Below are 6,050 nucleotides of genomic sequence, written 5' to 3'. Positions count from 1 at the left end.
AAGCTGAGGGAGGATAGGTTTAGGTTAGATATTAGGAAGAACTACTTCACTGTAAGGGTGGCCAGAGCCTAGAATAGGCTTCCCAGAGAGGTGGTGCTCTCACCTTCCCTGGAAATCTTCAAGAGGAGACAGGATAGGCACCTGGCTGGGGTCTTATGACCCTGCCCACCCCCAGTGCTCCTTCCTGCCCATAGCAGGGGGTCAGACTAGTTGATCTTTCTAGGTCCCTTCTGACTCATTGATTCTAGGATTATGATTCTATGAGAGTCCCAGAGCTGGGAGGTAGGAGGGATGGGGCTGGGGGAGAGGGCAGCTTCTTGGCTGCAGGCAGGTTTTCTGGAATCCTGCAGGCAGGCTCGATCTCCCCGACTCTGACCTAACAAGCAAATGTCTTTTGGGGAGGCAAGGCAAGAGGGCACTTTAACTCATGGCACTTTACATAAAGAACCTTCCAGTTGTTTAGATGTTGAACTAGAAATCTCAACCTATAGTTCTGTTCCAGGGCTGATTTAGGACAAGGGGCCTTATGGCTTCCAACCAGTATTGATTGGTCAGTGGAAGTGGTACGGGGGTCATGATCCGTTGGCATTCAATCTGAATATTAATTTACTTAATAGCTATCATATGACGATTGTAAAAGTTGTTAATAAATATTTATAAAATGAGTATCCTGAACACAATTAATAATAATTATTTGGCAAATATTATTTAGGTATCAGTTATGAACTGCCTTTGGTTAGCCACTTTATAATTTTTCAAAACACTCTATATTATATATATGCAATGCCTCTGTGCCAAAACAGAATCATGAAAATAAGTTAATGGATTTAAAATAATCTGTGTTAAAACATGGCTATACTTACTGGAAACAGCCATCCAAATTTGGCAAAGCTCTGCAATGCCTGAAATTGATTGTTTGTGCCAACTGTTGTTGAATTGGTATAAATTTCTAAATTCTTCAGTATTTTCAATATTTAAAACATATTTCAAAATGTGACTGCTGGGCCTTGAATAGCTGCTCTCGGGTGACCTTCGCTCTGGTGGTAGACGTAAAGCTCCTCATGGACCCGTGTCATAGACTGAGTAGATGTCTCCCCCTCAAGTCACCTCCCTCGTTCACACCTGCCATGACTTTGTTGTTCCTCACTGGCAGGACTGGTCAATGAGTGTACTCGGTGGCCTGTGGTTTGCCCGGCAGTCCTTCACGGGGCTCCACCATCCCTACACCCCGGCCTCACACCTCCTTTCGTACGTCGCCTGTCTGTTGGCCTTGTCCCCTCCAGTGGGATAACTCCTTATGGCTTGGTGCCTAGATGCTCATGGCCTATAGTCACTTTCACCTGTGTGGGCCTGCTCCCTTGGCCCTTCTTGCCTCCACTCCTTCCTTGGGGGAAACACAAAAAACCTTCCGAGGCTCCTCCTCTGCCCCGTTCCTTGGGGATACCTGCACTCTCCCCCTATTCCCCTTCACACAGGGCAACTAAATAAAATGTAATAACAAAACATAGAATAGTGAGCCACTTCCTGATGTGGCTGTACCTTGCCCCCTTACTATCCTTCCCCACGCTCTAGCTGATGGGGTTACTTTACTCGTGACCTGTCACCTCCATGATTCACTCCCATTCTCCCATGAGCCCGGCTGGGACCGGCGGCGATATCCACCCTGATTATAAACCCCTCAAGGCTCTCCCGGGGTTTTCTCCCTCTGGCATAGCTTCCTCCTCACCCTGGTTGTCCCAACACTCCCACCTGGGGTCTGCTCGGACTCCGAGTGCAGCTCTAGCTCTGTCTCTGTGGCCGGCATGCTTGCTGATCCCTTGCTGTCCCATGCGTGCTCCTGTCGGGGTGCTCTGCCCTGCACTGCCAGTGTCTGCCCCCAGCTTGTCAGGCTCCACAGGTTCTGTGGGGAGGAACCTTTCCTCTCCCTGCAATGGCTGCAGCTCATCTCCTGTGCTGCTCTCCCTCTTCACGACATCGGCCGCCATTTTTATTTTCATTGGCTGACGTCTGAAGCTGACATCATCGGCCGGCCATAATTGGATAAAGAGGTGACCAACGAGCCGTGTGGTCTCTTCATTCCACCCCTGCTATGCTGCAACTCCTGAGTTGCCAAGCCACCCCTCTCGCAACCTTAAGACTCTGCAAATGACCTCAATGTCTCGCACCTGATCCATAACATCATATAGTGGAGCCCAATCTCTGTTCAGGAGCATGCTGCACACTAGACGGGGCGCAAGGCCCACCAACAACTCCCCTTGGTATTCCATAACTCAGAGATTCACCCACACTCGACGTATTTTCTGTGTTTCCCCATGAAGGCAAGACAACCTCACTGGCTCCACTCGACAATTGGGGACATCTTTCAAAAGATTGGCCTTAACCAGTGACTGAGCGCAACTGGAATCTAACACAGCCCACACTGGGCAGCCCATACCAGGCTCTCACCCCCTGCTCCAAAGCTACAGTAAATGGTCTCCCCCTTAATGGGCTCTTTAGAGGACTCAACCACCCTTCATGCAGAGAGCCATGCGATCGTCACCTCTCAGAGGCATGCCCCGGACACTCCCACATAAAGTGTCCCATCCAGCCACAATGGTAGCACACCATATCCCCTCCCGGGGCCCTATAGCTGGGCTTCCGTTGTTCCGTCTCTTTTGTCACCAGCACCAGTCACGTGGTCCCACATTTCTCTCGTGGGTAGTGTAATTCTGAGGCCACGAAAGCCTCAGCCAGCTTCAGTGCTTCATCACAGGACTCCGGGGAGTGCTGGTCGACCCAGTGCTGTGTCCTCTCTTCCCAATCTTTCATGAATTGTTCCAACATGATCTTATCCATAAGGGTCACAAGCGTACATGTCGCTGGATTGATCCATTTCCCGAAGAGATCCCGGAGACTTTGAGTAACAACCCCAGTCGCCTCTCCTCCACCTCCTTCTTAGACCGGAAGAGTCGCCAGTGATAGAGAATAGCGGCTTTGACTACCTCATAATCTTGGGCTTCCTCCCGGGTCAAGACCCTATAGGCTGCTTGGGCTTTACCCACCACCAAGGCCCCCAGCTGGCTGGCCCAGTATCCTTTGTCGAGGCCAGTGATAACTGTGTGACAATCAAAGGACTTGATATACACCTCCAGGTCGTCTTCAGATGTCATCTTGGGCATTTTAAAGGCCAACAGGCCATGCCACATCCAGCCTTGCTGCCGCTCCAATATTTGCTGTTGCGAGCCCACAATCTACATCAAGGCCTACAGGTTCTGTCCCAACAGGTCTGCTGGAACCATCTTGGCGGGTTGAATGTCTGCCGGGTGGTCCCCACTTGTACCCCCTGAGGCTTTCCCAGCCAATGCACCCATCTGTGACCACCAGGCCTTGAATAGCTGCTCTCGGGCAACCTTCATTCTGGTGGTAGATGTAAAGCGCCTTACGGATTTGTGCCACAGATTGAGTAGATGTCTCCCCCTCAAGTCGCCCCCCCTGTTCTTTCCTGCCATGACTTTGTTGTTCCTCAGTAGGCGGGATTGGTCATCGAGTGTACTTGGTGGCCCGTGGTTCGCTGGTAGGTAACCTTTGTTACTTCTTTCCCTGGGACACAAAACAAAACAAAAAAATTCAGTGGCTAAATTTATGCCTGTGACAATAAGGAGGGCAAGGTATTTAATTCTAAAAAACAGATGATGACAAAGCATCATTACTAATGCTTAGTATCGTGGTGATGAGAATTAAGAATGGTCCAACTTCCAAAGACCTTGGCTGAGATAATAAAAGCAACACATTTTAGTGGAGAAGGTCAGGTCACTCAGAAGACTTTGGCTCCTTTTAATGTTCTGTTAGCACCTTATTGTGTGACTTTGAACAACTTTTAATCTTTCTCTCTCTCTTTCCTCATCCTTTGTCTGTCTCATTTGTTTAGAATTCAAACTCTTTAGTGTTATGGTATTATCTTACAATATGTCTACATCATCTCAGACAGCATCTATGGGATTGTCGTCATCATCATAATTTCACTCTTCCTCTATGTGATTGGGTATCTATGTTTTGGTTATTCCTATATGAAGCAAATACATAAATGAATTATTTGAACAAGTTACAATATTTTGTACCCAATTCTCTTCCATTTGATTGAATCATACCATGCCCAAGTTTCAGATGGCCAGACACAAAAAAAAAACATTAGAAAAATTATGTATCTTTTTTTCTTGAGTAAAAGTTTTCCTACCAATAGCAAACTCAGATCTGCCAATTGTAATTACAACTTTAGAATTTTATTGTCAAATACATTCACCAGATAAATGTTTCTTGCCTGTTCAATGATTTTTGACTGATGGGTTAAGCATAAAGTTATCTTTTAAAAAAGTTGAATATACATTGTAATGAACATTCTTTTACTATACAAAGACTTTTTTAAGAACTATATTTTATGTTATTTTTGGTGCTTGTCTCTTATCTGTATAGCTTATTTTACATAAATCTGCACTTCTTGGCAGCAAATCAGATTCAAGTGTATCATTTGTGAGCTACATACAAAGGCAGCACTAAGAACATTAATCTGTTCTTTTCATAACACACAAGGTCTCAAGAAGCTCCTATAATACAGTATTAACAAGCAATTCATTTCATTTACAATCTTAATGACTAAAAAAATATAATGAAAATGATGATTGCTTGTTTGTTAACGAACGGGTCCTGTGGTTAACCACTGGAAAGGCGATTAACTATCATAAAATTGCCCTTGAAATTTGACACTCTGAATGTCTCCTGTGACATGCTATGCTTTCCATGTATAAGAAGGCAAAAAGGATAAAATAAAGATTTTACTCATCAACTAATTAAAGATACAGTAGGATTTAATTATTGTTCTGGAACTTAGATCTAATTTTTATTCTTTGGTCAGTGTTCTCGGATATAACATTATTAACCCAGTAAGACTAAAGCCTCCATGAATCAGGTATGCACTATATTTATCCACCTATTGGTGGACTTTTGTGACATAGGAAGTTAAAAATAAACCAAAGATATTCATGAAACAAGACTCAGATTTTCAAAAGAAACAACCTTAGTGCAGTGTGTTCAACTTATTCTCATAAACAGCAGAGGCAAAAAAGCTGGTGCAAGTAAATCTCTGGATTTAGTAATATATTAATATATTAGTAACTGCAAGTAAATTGCAGTTACTAATATATTTACCACTGGCTTTATCCTGCCCCTACACCTAAACTATCCTTGTCATTTGCTTTTTGAAATTCTAACCTGGTCTGCTGATCCAGGGATCAACCATTTGGAGCTCACCCCTGCAAAGAGCTTCATTCAGACCCACTGAAGTATTGCCCAGCATTGCAATGGCTAATGTTCAAGCCCCTGATACTTGTATGGAATCCACAGCTCTATACACATCAGACACTGGGCTCTCTATACATGGGAAACATTAGGCACCTATAACAGGGATCCCTAACTCCTGGTACTGAAGAAGAGCAAGAACAGTGCTACAAGGAACAAGCTGCCAGATGCATGCTTGCAGAGAGCTAGGTTGCAGAGCTGTAAGCACGCGTGCATAGAGACAGGCTGCAGGAGTAGCCTGTAGAGGCAGCAATCAGCCTGCTAAGTAATAAAGGAAGAAACCCTTGTGCCACATTATGGAAGGGGATTCTAGTGACTGGGAGGCGGGCTGGGTATACTCAGAGGTCCATGGTGAGAGTAACTTTGATCTGGAATGAAGAAGATGCTTTGCATAGAGTCTCACCTTGAGATAAGTAGTTTATACTACAAGGCCTGAGAGTGACTACAGGGGTGGGAAGATGCCATGGTGTGTGCTCATGATGCTGTGGTGGGTGCTCATGAGGCACTTATATACCAACATCCCACACCAGGATGGCCTCCAAGCCTGCCTTATATACCCACTAGAGCAAGATTACAACTCAGAAGACATATCTAAAGATATTACTGAATGCATACACCTCATCCTCACCTACAACAACTTCAGTTTCAATAACCAACACTTCCTCCAGTCTACAAGCATGGCTGTGGGCACCAAAATGGCCCCATAATGTGCCAAACCT

The sequence above is a fragment of the Crocodylus porosus genome, unplaced genomic scaffold, assembly GCF_001723895.1.
Source record: "Crocodylus porosus isolate Cpor-Errol unplaced genomic scaffold, CroPor_comp1, whole genome shotgun sequence".
NCBI classification, from domain to species: Eukaryota; Metazoa; Chordata; order Crocodylia; family Crocodylidae; genus Crocodylus; species Crocodylus porosus.
This window is presented reverse-complemented; position numbering follows the sequence as displayed.